The sequence below is a fragment of the Bos taurus genome, chromosome 4, assembly GCF_002263795.3.
Source record: "Bos taurus isolate L1 Dominette 01449 registration number 42190680 breed Hereford chromosome 4, ARS-UCD2.0, whole genome shotgun sequence".
NCBI classification, from domain to species: domain Eukaryota; kingdom Metazoa; phylum Chordata; class Mammalia; order Artiodactyla; family Bovidae; genus Bos; species Bos taurus.
The window spans coordinates 6,687,688-6,701,320 of NC_037331.1; positions in this window are offsets into that span (position 1 = coordinate 6,687,688).

Here is a 13,633-nt window from a genome sequence, read left to right on the forward strand (position 1 = left end):
GTTCAAGCTTGTTTTAGAAAAGGCAGAGGAACCAGAAATCAAATTGCCAATATCCACTGGATCATGGAAAAAGCAAGAGAGTTCCAGAGAAACATCTATTTCTGTTTTATTGACTATGCCAAAACCTTTGATTGTGTGGATCACAATAAACTGTGGAAAATTCTGAAAGAGATGGGAATACCAGACCACCTGATCTGCCTCTTGAGAAATCTGTATGCAGGTCAGGAAGCAACAGTTAGAACTGGACATGGAACAACAGACTGGTTCCAAACAGGAAAAGGAGTACGTCAAGACTGTATATTCTCACCTTGCTTATTTAACATATATGCAGAGTACATCATGAGAAACGCTGAACTGGAAGAAACACAAGCTGGAATCAAGATTGCCGGGAGAAATATCAATAACCTCAGATATGCAGATGACACCACCCTTATGGCAGAAAGTGAAGAGGAACTCAAAAGCCTCTTGATGAAAGTGAAAGTGAGGAGTGAAAAAGTTGGCTTAAATCTCAACATTCAGAAAACGAAGATCATGGCATCCAGTCCCATCACTTCATGGGAAATAGATGGGGAAACAGTGGAAACAGTGTCAGACTTTATTTTTCTGGGCTCCAAAATCACTACAGATGGTGACTGCAGCCATGAAATTAAAAGACACTTACTCCTTGGAAGGAAAGTTATGACCAACCTAGATAGCATGCATATTCAAAAGCAGAGACATTACTTTGCCAACAAGTATCTGTCTAGTCAAGGCTATGGTTTTTCCTGTGGTCATGTATGGATGTGAGAGTTGGACTGTGAAGAAGGCTGAGTGCTGAAGAATTGATGCTTTTGAACTGTGGTGTTGGAGAAGGCTCTTGAGAGTCCCTTGAACTGCAAGGAGATCCAACCAGTCCATTCTGAAGGAAATCAGCCCTGGGATTTCTTTGGAAGGAATGATGCTAAAGCTGAAACTCCAGTACTTTGGCCACCTCATGTGAAGAGTTGACTCATTGGAAAAGTGTCTGATGCTGAGAGGGGTTGGGGGCAGGAGGAGAAGGGGAAGACAGAGGTTGAGATGGCTGGATGGCATCACTGACTCGATGGACGTGAGTCTCAGTGAACTTCGGGAGTTGTTGAGGGACAGGAGGCCTGGCGTGCTGTTATTCATGGGGTTGCAAAGAGTAGGACACGATTGAGCGACTGAACTGAATTGAAATGTATAACACAGGGAACTCTATAATAACCATTAAGGGAATATAATCTGAAATAATGTATATATACATATATAATTGAATCAATTTTTTTGCATGTCTGAAACACAGTATTGTAAATCAACTACACTTCATTAAAAAAAAAAAAAAGTTTGCTCCATTTTTCTTAATGTTCTCAGACAACTGTCATTGATCCAAAAGATATTGAGGCAATTTTCAAATTGCCCTTGAGGGTAGTATTTCCATTCTTTCTGCTCTCTGCTCAGTCTCTCAGTCCTGTCTGACTCTTTGCAACACTTCGGACTATAGCTCTCCAGGCTCCACTGTCCATGGGATTTTTCAGGAAAGGATGCTGGAGTATGTTACCATTTCCTTCTCCAGGGGATCTTCCCACTCTGGGGATTGAACCTGCATCTCCTGCACTGTAGCCAAATTCTTTACCCACTGAGCCACTGGGGGAGCCCCAGTATTTCCATTAGCTTCTGTCAATTGATAGATAAGGATTTGCTGAGCACACACTATGATGAATGGAATGCACAACTATATTACCTAATTATCAAGTGGATCTATGGAAGATAAAGATAATGGGTATTGTCATTTCAGAGTTCAGTTCAGTTGCTCAGTTGTGTCCAGCTCTTTGTGACCACATGAATCACAGCATGCCAGGCCTCCCTGTCCATCACCAACTCCTGGAGTTCACTCAAACTCACAACCATCAAGTCAGTGATGCCATCCAGCCATCTCATCCTCCGTCGTCCCCTTCTCCACCTGCCCCCAATCCCTCCTGGCATCAGAGTCTTTTCCAATGAGTCAACTCTTTGCATGAGGTGGCCAAAGTACTGGAGTTTCAGCTTTAGCATCAGTCCTTCCAATGAACACCCAGGACTGATCTCCTTTAGGATGGACTGGTTGGATCTCCTTGCAGTCCAGGGGACTCTCAAGAGACCACAGTCTCTTGCAGTCCAGGGGATTCTCCAACACCACAGTTCAAAAGCATCAATTCTTCAGCGCTCAGCTTTCTTCACAGTCCAACTTTCACAGTACCATAGTTCTTTTTTGTCTCTATTTTTGAATTTTCACAATCTGTATTTTGGAGAACTTTTTCCATTTCAGTTTATTCCTCATAAAATCTTTATATGAAGAGGGACCTATTCACTTAGTTTAGTGTCCAGGCAGGTAAGAGACACTGCCCATGCAACATTAATGACTGTATTAGTTCGTCAGTGCTCCATACATGCCCTGGCCATCCTATTAGGATGCCAGAGGAGTCCAGGCTTAGGCTGCCCAGGATGGGATGCCATTTGGGTGCATCTGAACCAAGGACTTTGGGTTGGAAACTCTCCTATGAACCCTAAATGAAGCTCGTGCTGATTACACTCAGTGCCCCTGGCAGGGGTGCATCAGCTCTAAGCAGTGAAGACAGGACTGAGTGCTCTGAGTGAGAAGGCAGTGATGGATGGATGGATGAGAAACAGGTAGCACCTCTATCACCACCTACAAATGCACAGACCTTCCAAGGTGAATCTGCTATAGAGTTCAATTCTCCACACCAAAAACAAAACTTCAAAATCCTCCATCTAAAAGCCTACTTTTGCATATCTAGAACAGAATGAAAGAATGATGAAGGGTAATTAGCGTGAGAAAACTTGATTTTAAATCACCAAACATCTCGAAACACTCAACATTTTTTATAGCTATAACAGCGAGGACAGAAAACATTTCATTTCTAAATGGCAAAGGAGGCAAGGTTTTGGGGCGGTGCATTCACAGAGTGCGACATTTAGGCAACACAAATGATTCCAAGTGTTTTGTGATTGAATGTTTAACATTTCTATGAGAAGAAATGTCAGCAAATGCAAATATCTTTTATTTTTATGACTTGGCCCTGAAAATGCTTGGATCCACAGATCATTAATCTCTTATTTCTTCAGTTTTGGAGTCATAAATAAGAAAGATAGTTGTATTTCCTCACTGGGAAAAGAATCCCAGACTCAGGAATTAGAGGGGACACAGGATGGATTCTGGATTACATTGGCTTCAAAAGGTTAATAATACTGGAATTTCCACTTTTTCTTCAGTCTTTTTAGTTGCTGCTTTGAAGCATTTTTCAGTGATTTAGAAGCACTTGAGATCCAAACATGAAGCAGGTAGGTGCATGATTAAGTGCATGATGTGGCCGTGGGAGAGAAGAGGGAATTCCACCTTTGCCTCCTTATTTTCCACTCACAGAGCACTCCTTGAAGCTGTTCCCACCTGAAGTCAATGTCCTGCCCTTCAGGACCACCTCAAGTCTCATATGACATGAATATGTACCTTCAGAGTTCACACACACCGTCCCAAATGACTGGCCCTGAGCCTCATCCATCGTTCATGCATTCCCTCATCCAGTTGCCACGTTGTCACTTTCCGTAAGCCTTGCCTCTTTTCTTGTTCCACTTTTCATGGCCTAGATCTGCAGTTTAGCATCTGCACTCACTCACCCGTTTTCTACCCATATCCATGGCTCCTCTGTGATCCCACGAGTCTTCCAGATGCATGTTTCTCCTAGTCAGTACAGTCGTGATTCTTGGTTTTTATCTCTGGGCACCTGCAGCCCTGCCTCACACTCTCTCAGTGGTCAGCTGCACACCCATGAAAGTGTGCAGGAGGCACCAGTATTTGCACCAAGAATGAGCTGCAGGCTGTTAACAATTTGCCCAGGATAGCCTAAAGGCCAGTGCTTAACCCTCAATCCATCTTAGTCTGGCAGCAAGACTGCAAATGTTTATGATTTGTAAGAGGATGTGTTCAGATATGGTTAAAATTTTAAAAGAAAAGAGAACCTTAAACAATCTGACATGCCCGTTTTCTAATCTACAGTTCATAGACTTAACCAAAGCATACAGAGGCATCAGGAAGGGTGACCGTCAGTGACATGAGGGCTTCCTCTGAAATGAGCCCATCCTGAGAGGGCCGCTCACAGCTGTGACTTCCCACAGCCTCAACTGGACCTTCTCACACTGAGTTTTTGCCCCCCCCACACTTCCCCCTCCAGCTTGGCTTTATGATTATTGATTTTAAAAGTTCTAATTTGTACAGTATTTCTGGATGGCTGAACTCTATTTACTAATTTATCCTAGTTAATAAATACTATTTGTACTCTATCAGCAGTAATGATTATAAATGTAAAACAAAATTGATATAGAAAAGTACTTATTGAAGGGTTAGGTATGCTAACAATATTAAAAATAAGAAAAATGTCAAAATATGGGGTAATGCAAGTGAATTATAACATGTATTCTCAATAATAGTTATTGGACAGTGTTTACAACTGACTTGCAGAATGAATTCTGTTATGATAAAAGAAAAATATACAATAAAATATTTGGAAGTTTTGCAGCTATGTAAAGCATGCACAAGCAAACAAAATGAAATAAAAATTTTGTTAGTGACAATAATGGTAGGATTTTGACAACATTTTAAAATTTAGTTTTATTTCCTAAGTATTTTATATCAAAGTTCTGCTTTTAAAACTTGAGGAATATAATAATATGTAATTAGAAAATGTATGTTTCAAAACAAAAAATCAAAACCAAAAAGACTTGCCTAAGCATCAGACTGGCATAATTGTAAGCATAGGAGTCAGTTTTCATTGTTGTTTAGTCAGATGGCATCTCTTTTAAAAATATGTTCAATAATACAGTATATATAATTCTAAACGCACTACAATTTTCTTTACTAAAAGGAATCACATATAGTAGAATTTATCCACATTCTGTAAGCTGTATCAATAGCCAAACTAGCAACTATCCATATGTGAATTCCCAAGTGTTTTGCATTTTTGTGACCTTGATAGAGGTAGGAAATCACCCCACAATAATACCTCGGAGGGCTCCAGGAACATAAATACACCACCTCATTCTTCTGCCTTTCTCTGGTTTTCTGCAAAACTCACCATTGGTTGAACCCTGCTAGAAGTTAGCTCAGTAAGGGGCAGAGAGCACAATCCATACAGTTAACACAACACAGACTGCAGAGAGTGGGAGTTAACTTGTGGTAACAAATGGGAACGTTTTATCAAAATAACTAACATTGCTTTGAAACACTTGGGACAAATATATTGCCCAGCTTTTATGTTAATGTTGCATTACAAATTCAATTGGCCTATCTAGTCAAGCACTTTGCTAAAAACCCACAGGACAGCCTTCCCTAAAGCTGTTCTGTAATACATGACCCAAAGGAAAATGGAATGGTGCTCCCTACCTGAAATCAAATCTCTTGAGGGTGGAGAAGGAAGGACTGAACCACGGGAGCTTAATGCCCTTCCCCAAACACACTGAACATACATGATTTTCCTTCCTAAGGATAAGGGGCAATGAACTTGAGTCTGACTTGACCATTGGGTTATAATGGGGACGCACAAACCCTGCATTGTAAAGGAGTCCCTGTGAACATCAAGTTATCTGTAGGTGATTTTCACGCACTGATGTTGGTTTCTGACTTTGGGAGCTTCCCGAGTGAGAGCTAAAACTGGCCCTCATACACAGAGGACAAGCAGAGACCTAAGGAAGAGGCAGACTCTCCAGATGACTAGGCGGCAGGTTTCATAAGCAGAGAACTTACTTATGAGGCTTATCTTTGTGCCTCAAGATGAGTAGTCCCTACACCTGCTTGCCAAAATCTTCAAGTTGATATAGAGTACTTGACAGGCTTCAGTTATGTTCCGATGGTCTCAACAAAACATTACTCTCTATAGATTGTGTCCTTGAAACAGCTCCAGCTGTGCCAACAGTGGGCAGAGCATACATTTCAAGGGCAGAGGAGGGGTGAAGAGCCTCTGATTGCTGGGGTCCAGCAGTCATGCCCTCTCAATGACTGCCTTCAGCGATTCTGCAAGTGCCCACTTCCCCATCCTCTTTCACTTGATGATTTTAGCTCGATCGGCAATCTTTGCCTTGAACAAATTCTCCTTAATGGGAAACTTCTACCACCCCAAAGCTATAATCTGAATTGCCTACATTTGTTAGTTCTCATTCCTAATAGCCGGTACTACTTGGATTCCATGGATAAAGACTTTTTCCTTTTAATTACTAATTTTTAAAGTATAAAACAATAAACCATTATTATTATTTTCTACTTTTTACACAGCATTAATATTTAATACTTCTGTGGGCAAAATGTTCATAAAACCCTTTTCCCTGCTGCATGATAACTTGACCTTCGGTTAATTTCTTTGATGTGTTTTCCCTGAAAACAGATAAAGAAGATAGGTTACTGAGGAACATTGCTTATAGTAAAAATTACTTTTCATCAGCACATTGCATCTGGCCTCAGAGAATAGTGAGTATATGATAGGAAGCTGTGTCAGTTGCTTGGGAAGGAACCTTCCCAGGGAATCCATGGGATCTGTGTTGTGGAGCTCTTCCACGTGTAATTATCCCCTCGCACCTAAACTGTCTTATGTGTGCCTGCAGACTGCCATTCAAGACCAATGCCCAGGGTATCCTGCAGGTGAGTGCCAATCCCATTTCATACCCCACTAGCAGGCTGGTGTCATGGTTGGCCTGTTATACTCTGGTGAATCTGGTTATGTGGTTTAGCCTATGATCCTTTTGGGGCCCTGCAGATCCTCCCTGTACTCACCTCCATCCATACCAGAGTTGCATCTCTCTGACAAACTCTGGCTCCTCTCAGCGGAGAAATAGGATTAGAAAAAGAAAGGTGGGCTTCACGATTGTTATTTCTCTCCCATTTGGGTATCATGGCTTCCAGGCCTTTTCTGTGAGTACAAACTATATGTAATTTCAGAAACTCTTTTTTTTTTTTTAAGTTTCATTTTATTTATTTATTTTTTAAATTTAAATTTATTTTAATTGGAGGCTAATTACTTTACAATATTGTATTGGTTTTGCCATACATCAACTTGAATCCTCAAATTTGTAATAAAAATTCCAATTAAGTTGGGGAGATTTGGCATAAGTTCTTTAGTGTTATACTTGTAGCTCTTCTCTCTATACTGATAACATTAACACAGTCACTAATTTGCTCATTGTTATTAAGTCACTAAGCCATGTCCAACTCTCTGTGACCCCATGCACCACCCAGATCCTCTGTCCATGGGATTTCACAGGCAAGACTACTGGAGTGGGTTGCCATTTCCTTCTCCAGGGGAGTCTTTCTGGATCAGGGATTTGACCCAGGTCTACTGCATTGGCTGGAGGATTCTTTACCACTGGTACCATATACTATAAAAAAAATTCAAAGCAATGATAACAGTAATTCTAATAATAATGACTACAGAATATACAGTGTGATTTAATATTACTGTTCTTTTGTCCCTTAGTGTGTATACCACTAACTTGTCATAAATGTAGTTTATGTTTTAGATCATCAAAAGCAATCCTTTCCTTCCTATAGTTATTATAATAAAATAATTTAATATAAAACATTCTTTTTTTAATTTGTGCTCATTTTTTTGCTTTGCACCTAATTTAATTTTTAAATTGCTAAAACATTTTTGTAACTCAGTAGCAAAACTATGTCAAAAATGTATGTTCAAAGAAGCCTTAAGCTCATTCTTTCTGCTGCTTATTCTTAACAATTTTGTTTAGTTATTTTCTTTTATTGTTTCATTTTGTGTAATAAATACATTATTATGTATGTATTTCATTTATGTATTTTAAATTCTTCTTATACAAAATATGCTATATTGTTACTGTGATTTTAAATTTTTTCCATGTAATAATGTTTATTAATATGGATATGGCAATAATCCGAGCATAGAACAGGGCATTGTAAACAATATTGCCACTGAGATGCAGTCTCTAAAGAAATTTTGTAGTGCCAACATTTGGATTATAAAAGATGTTCACGAAATTATTATTAATCAAATATAAGTTGATTAAATAATTTAAATATATACACATGCAAATATGTATGCATACATAAATGTTTTAAAACTATTTCTTCCCCCCTATATTTAATCTTTCTAAATTGAAATCTCTGTGAGGACAGGATGGTGTCCTCACAATTACACGCTGTTGCTGCTGCTGCTGCTAAGTCACTTCAGTCGTGACTGACTCTGTGCGACCCCATAGAGGGCAGCCCACCAGGCTCCCCCGTCCCTGGGATTCTCCAGGCAAGAACACTGGAGTGGGTTGCCATTTCCTTCTCCAATGCAGGAAAGTGAAAAGTGAAAGTGAAGTCGCTCAGTCGTGTCCAACCCTCAGCGACCCCATGGACTGCAGCCCGCCAGGCTTCTCCATCCATGGGATTTTCCAGGCAAGAGTCCTGGAGTGGGGTGCCATTGCCTTCAAGGTCTAAAAATTCACTAATACAAAAAAAAAAAAAGGATTTAATATAAAATTGTGGAATGAATGAATGAGGTTTCCACAGAAGAGCAGATGGTAAGCAAAATTCATAAAATGGAGAAAAAAGCAACCAAGCAGAGGGAGACGTTTCTGCCCTCCAGTTCAGCTCATAAAGGGAATAGAGATTCTCTGCTTTTCCAGCACCAAAACTTCCACTGTTTTTCCTAACATACTGTATGCATGAGCCAGTCTTTTGGGGACATATCACTTCAAACCAGTGTCACAAGAGAGAGTAACAGAGTAATGAGGTAAACTGACTCTGAAATCAGATGGACAGCCATTTAATTCTCAGCTGTTGCTATGTGGCAATGATAAACCCTAAGCAATTATTTAAGTTTTACTTTTCTTATATTTCAGTGAGAATAGTAATTAAGAATTATAGAGCAGAGATAATATGTAATAATATTAACATAAATATTATACAAAATTTTTTACCTAAACTCAATTTATATATTTGTATAAGTTATGTAAATCTTATATAAATATTGATGTTATGCAGTGTCTACTGCATTCTTATTAGAAGAAGAGCTGAGTCAAAAATATTACTGAGTGATTATGGAATTTGAGGGCTTGATCTATGTGCTATGTTAATGATAGAATCATCAAGGAACCAAAGACTTGCCAGTGGTCCAGCTGAAGTCCATTAATGCTCTCTGAGCACGGTTATCAGTGGAGAATGTAGAAGTGAGCTGATGAAGGTAGAGTTGAAGGACTTGAACACAATGTTTTGCCCACTCTGGGTCACTTATGTAATTTGAATGATTTTTTTCTTTTTTTTTATTTAATTTTTTATTGAAGGATGATTCTTTACAGAATTTTGTTGTTTTCTGTCAAACCTCAACATGAATCGGCCACTGGTAAACATATATCCACCTCCCTCCCATCTCCCACCCCATCTCACCCCTCTAGGTTGATACAGAGCCCCTGTTTGAGTTTCCTGAGGATACAGCAAATTCCCATTGGCTATCTATTTGACATATGGCAATATAAATTTCCATGTTACTCTTTCCAAACATCTCACCCTCTCCCCCCCTCTTCCCATGTCCATACGTCTATTCTCTATGTCTGTTTCTCCATTGCTGCCCTGAAAATAAATTCTTCAGTACCATTTTTCTAGATTCCGCATATATGCGTTACAATACAATAGTTATCTTTCTTTTTCTGACCCACTTTACTCTGCTTAATAGGTTCTAGGTTCATCCACCTCATCAGAACTAACTCAACTGTGTTCCTTTTTAAGGCTGAGTAATATTCCATTGTGTATATTGACCACAACTTTTTATCCATTCATCTGTCAATGGACATCTAGTTTGCTTCCATGTTCTAGCTATTGTAAATAGTGCTACAGTGAAAAATGGGATACTTGTGTCCTTTTTCAATTTTGGTTCCCTCATTGTATATGCCTAGGAGTGGGATTGCTAGGTCATATGGTGGTTTTATTCCTAGTTTTTTAGGGAATCTCCATATCGTCTTCCTCAGTGGCTGTATCAATTTACATTCCCACCAACATTGCAAGATTGTTCCCTTTTCTCCATGTCCTCTCCAGCATTTATTGTTTGTAGACTTTTTGATGATGGCCATGCTGACCTCACGGAGAAGGCAATGGCACCCCACTCCAGTACTCTTGCCTGGAAAATCCCATGGATGGAGGAGCCTGGTGGGCTGCAGTCCATGGGGTTGCTAAGAGTTGGACACGACTGAACGACTTCACTTTCACTTTCCTGCACTGGAGAAGGAAATGGCAACCCACTCCAGTGTTCTTGCCTGGAGAATCCCAGGGATGGGGGAGCCTGGTGGGCTGCCGTCTATGGGCTCACACAGAGTTGGACACAACTGAAGCGACTTAGCAGCAGCAGCAGCATGCTGACCTCATGGGTTCATTGGGCTTCCCTGGTGGCTCAGAAGGTAAAGTGTCTGTCTGCAATGCAGGAGACCTGGGTTCAATCCCTGGGTTGGGAAGGTCCGCTGGAGAAGGAAATGGCAACCCACTCCAGTTTTCTTGCCTGGAAAATCCCATGGACGGCAGAGCCTGTTAGGCTACCGTCCGTGGGATCACAAAGAGTCGGACACGACTGAGTGACTTCACTTCACTATGCTGACCTCTGTGAGGGGATATCTCATTGTGGTTTTGATTTGTATTTCTCTAATAATGAGCAACGTTAAGCATCTTTTCATGTGTTTGTTAGCCATCTGTCCATCTTCTTTGGAGAAATGTCTGTTTAAGTCTTTTTGCCACTTTTTGATTGTGTTGTTTGTTTTTCTGGCATTGAGTTCTACCAGCTACTTGTATATTCTGGAAATTAATCCTTTGTCAGTTGTTTTCTTTGCTATTATTTTCTCCCATTCTGAGGGTTGTCTTTTCACCTTTCTTATAGTTTTCTTTGCTGTGCAAAAGCTTTTAGGTTTAATCAGGTCCCACTTGTTTACTTTTGTTTTTATTTCTTTTACACTAGGAGGTGGGTCATAGAGGATCTTGCTTTGATTAATGTCATCGAGTGTTCTGCCTATGTTTCCTCTAAGAGTTTTATAGTTTCTGGTCTTATATTTAGGTCTTTAATCCACTGTGAGTTTATCTTTGTATATGGTGTTAGGAAGTGTTCTAATTTCATTCTTCTACATGTAGCTGTCCAGTTTTCCCAGCACCATTTATTGAAGAGGCTGTCTTTGCCCCATTGTATGTTCTGGCTTCCTTTGTCAAAAATAAGGTACCCATAGGTGCATGGATTTATTTCTGGGCTTTCTATCTTGTTCCATTGGTCTATATTTCTGTTTTTGTGCCAGTACCATACTGTCTTGATGACCGTAGCTTTGTAGTATAATCTGAAGTCAGGAAGTTTGATGCCTCCAGCTCCATTCTTCTTTCACAAGACTGCTTTGGCTATTCAGGGTCTTTTGTGTTTCCATACGAATTGTGAAATTTTTTGGTCTGGTTCTGTGAAAAATACCATTGGTAATTTGATAGGGGTCTCATTGAACCTGTAGATTGCATTTGGTAGTATACTAATTTTCACAATATTGATTCTTCCTACCCAGGAACATGGACTATCTCTCCATCTGTTTATGTCATCTTTGATTTCTTTCTTTAGTGTCTTATAATTTTCTGTGTATAGTTCTTTTGTCTCCTTAGGTAAATTTATTCCTAGATATTTAATTATTTTTGTTGCAAATGGTGAATGGGATTGATTCCTTAATTTCTTTCTGATATTTCTTTGTTTGTATATAGAAATGCAAGTGATTTCTGTGTATTGGTTTTGTATCCTGAAACTTTATTAAATTCACTGATTAGCTCTAGTAATTTTGTGATACTATCTTTGGGCAGCTGTGACCGGGTGACCGGTGTACTAAGCGTGGGCGGCTGCGACCGGCGCACTAGGTGTGGCCGAGAGGAGCTACCCATTGAACGAGGTCGGGGCAGAGCAGGAGGATCCCATGCCTGAAAGGTGGCTGCCAAGAGGAGTTACCCCACGCCCAAGGTCAGGGGCAGCAGCCGAGAGTGCCAGGCTGTGATGGCACAGGAACGGCTGAGAGGAGCTACCCAAGTCCAAGGTCAGGGGTGGCGGCCGGAAGGAGCTAACCCTACGCCCCCAGGCCCTAGGCCAGGGGCGGCGGCCAGGAGGAGAAACTCCACACCCGAGGCCAGGGACGGCGGCCAGGAGGAGCAACCCCACGTCCAAAGAGCTGTGGCTGCGCGGGCGCAGGAGGACCTAGAGGAGCTATCCCACGTCGAAGGTCAGGAAGGGCAGTGGTGAGGAGATACCCTTCGTCCAAGGTAAAGAGCAGCGGCTGTGCTTTGCTGGAGCAGCCGTGAAGAGATACCCCACGCCCAAGGTAAGAGAAACCCAAGGAAGATGGTAGGTGTTGCAAGAGGGCATCAGAGGGCAGACACACTGAAACCACACTCACAGAAAACTAGTCAATCTAATCATACTAGGACCACAGCCTTGTCTAACTGAATGAAACTAAGCCATGCCTGTGGGGCCACCCAAGATGGGCGGGTCATGGTGGAAAGATCTGACAGAATGTGGTCCACTGGAGAAGGGAATGGCAAACCACTTCAGTATTCTTGCCTTGAGAACCCCATGAACAGTATGAAAAGGCAAAATGATAGGATACTGAAAGAGGAACTCCCAAGGTCAGTAGGGGCCCAATATGCTACTGGAGATGAGTGAAGAAATAACTCCAGAAAGAATAAAGGGATGGAGCAAAAGCAAAAGCAATACCCAGCTGTGGATGTGACTGGTGATAGAAGCAAGGTCAGATGCTGTAAGAGTAATATTGCATAGGAACCTGGAATGTCAGGTCCATGAATCAAGGCAAACTGGAAGTGGTCAAACAAGAGATGGCAAGAGTGAATGTTGACATTCTAGGAATCAGCGAACTAAAATGGACTGGAATGGGTGAATTTAACTCAGATGACCATTGTATCTACTACTGTGGGCAGGAATCCCTCAGAAGAAATGGAGTAACCATCTCAAAAAAGATGTCCTTTTCATTATAGGGGACTGGAATGCAAAAGTAGGAAGTCAAGAAACACCTGGAATAACAAGCAAATTTGGCCTTGGAATATGGAATGAAGCAGGGCAAAGACTAATAGAGTTTTGCCAAGAAAATGCACTGATCATAGCAAACACCCTATTCCAACAACACAAGAGAAGATTCTACACATGGACATCACCAGATGGTCAACACCAAAATCAGATTGATTATATTCTTTGCAGCCAAAGCTGGAGAAGCTCTATACAGTCAGCAAAAACAAGACCAGGAGCTGACTGTGGCTCAGATCATGAACTCCTTATTGCAAAATTCAGACTTAAATTGAAGAAAGTAGGGAAAACCACTAGACCATTCAGGTATGACCTAAATCAAATCCCTTATGATTATACAGTGGAAGTGAGAAATAGATTTAAGGGCCTAGATCTGATAGACAGAGTGCCTGATGAACTATGGACTGAGGTTCGTGACATTGTACAGGAGACAGGGATCAAGACCATCCCCATGGAAAAGAAATGGAAAAAAGCAAAATGGCTGTATGGGGAGGCCTTACAAATAGCTGTGAAAAGAAGAGAATCAAAAAGCAAAGGAGAAAAGGAAA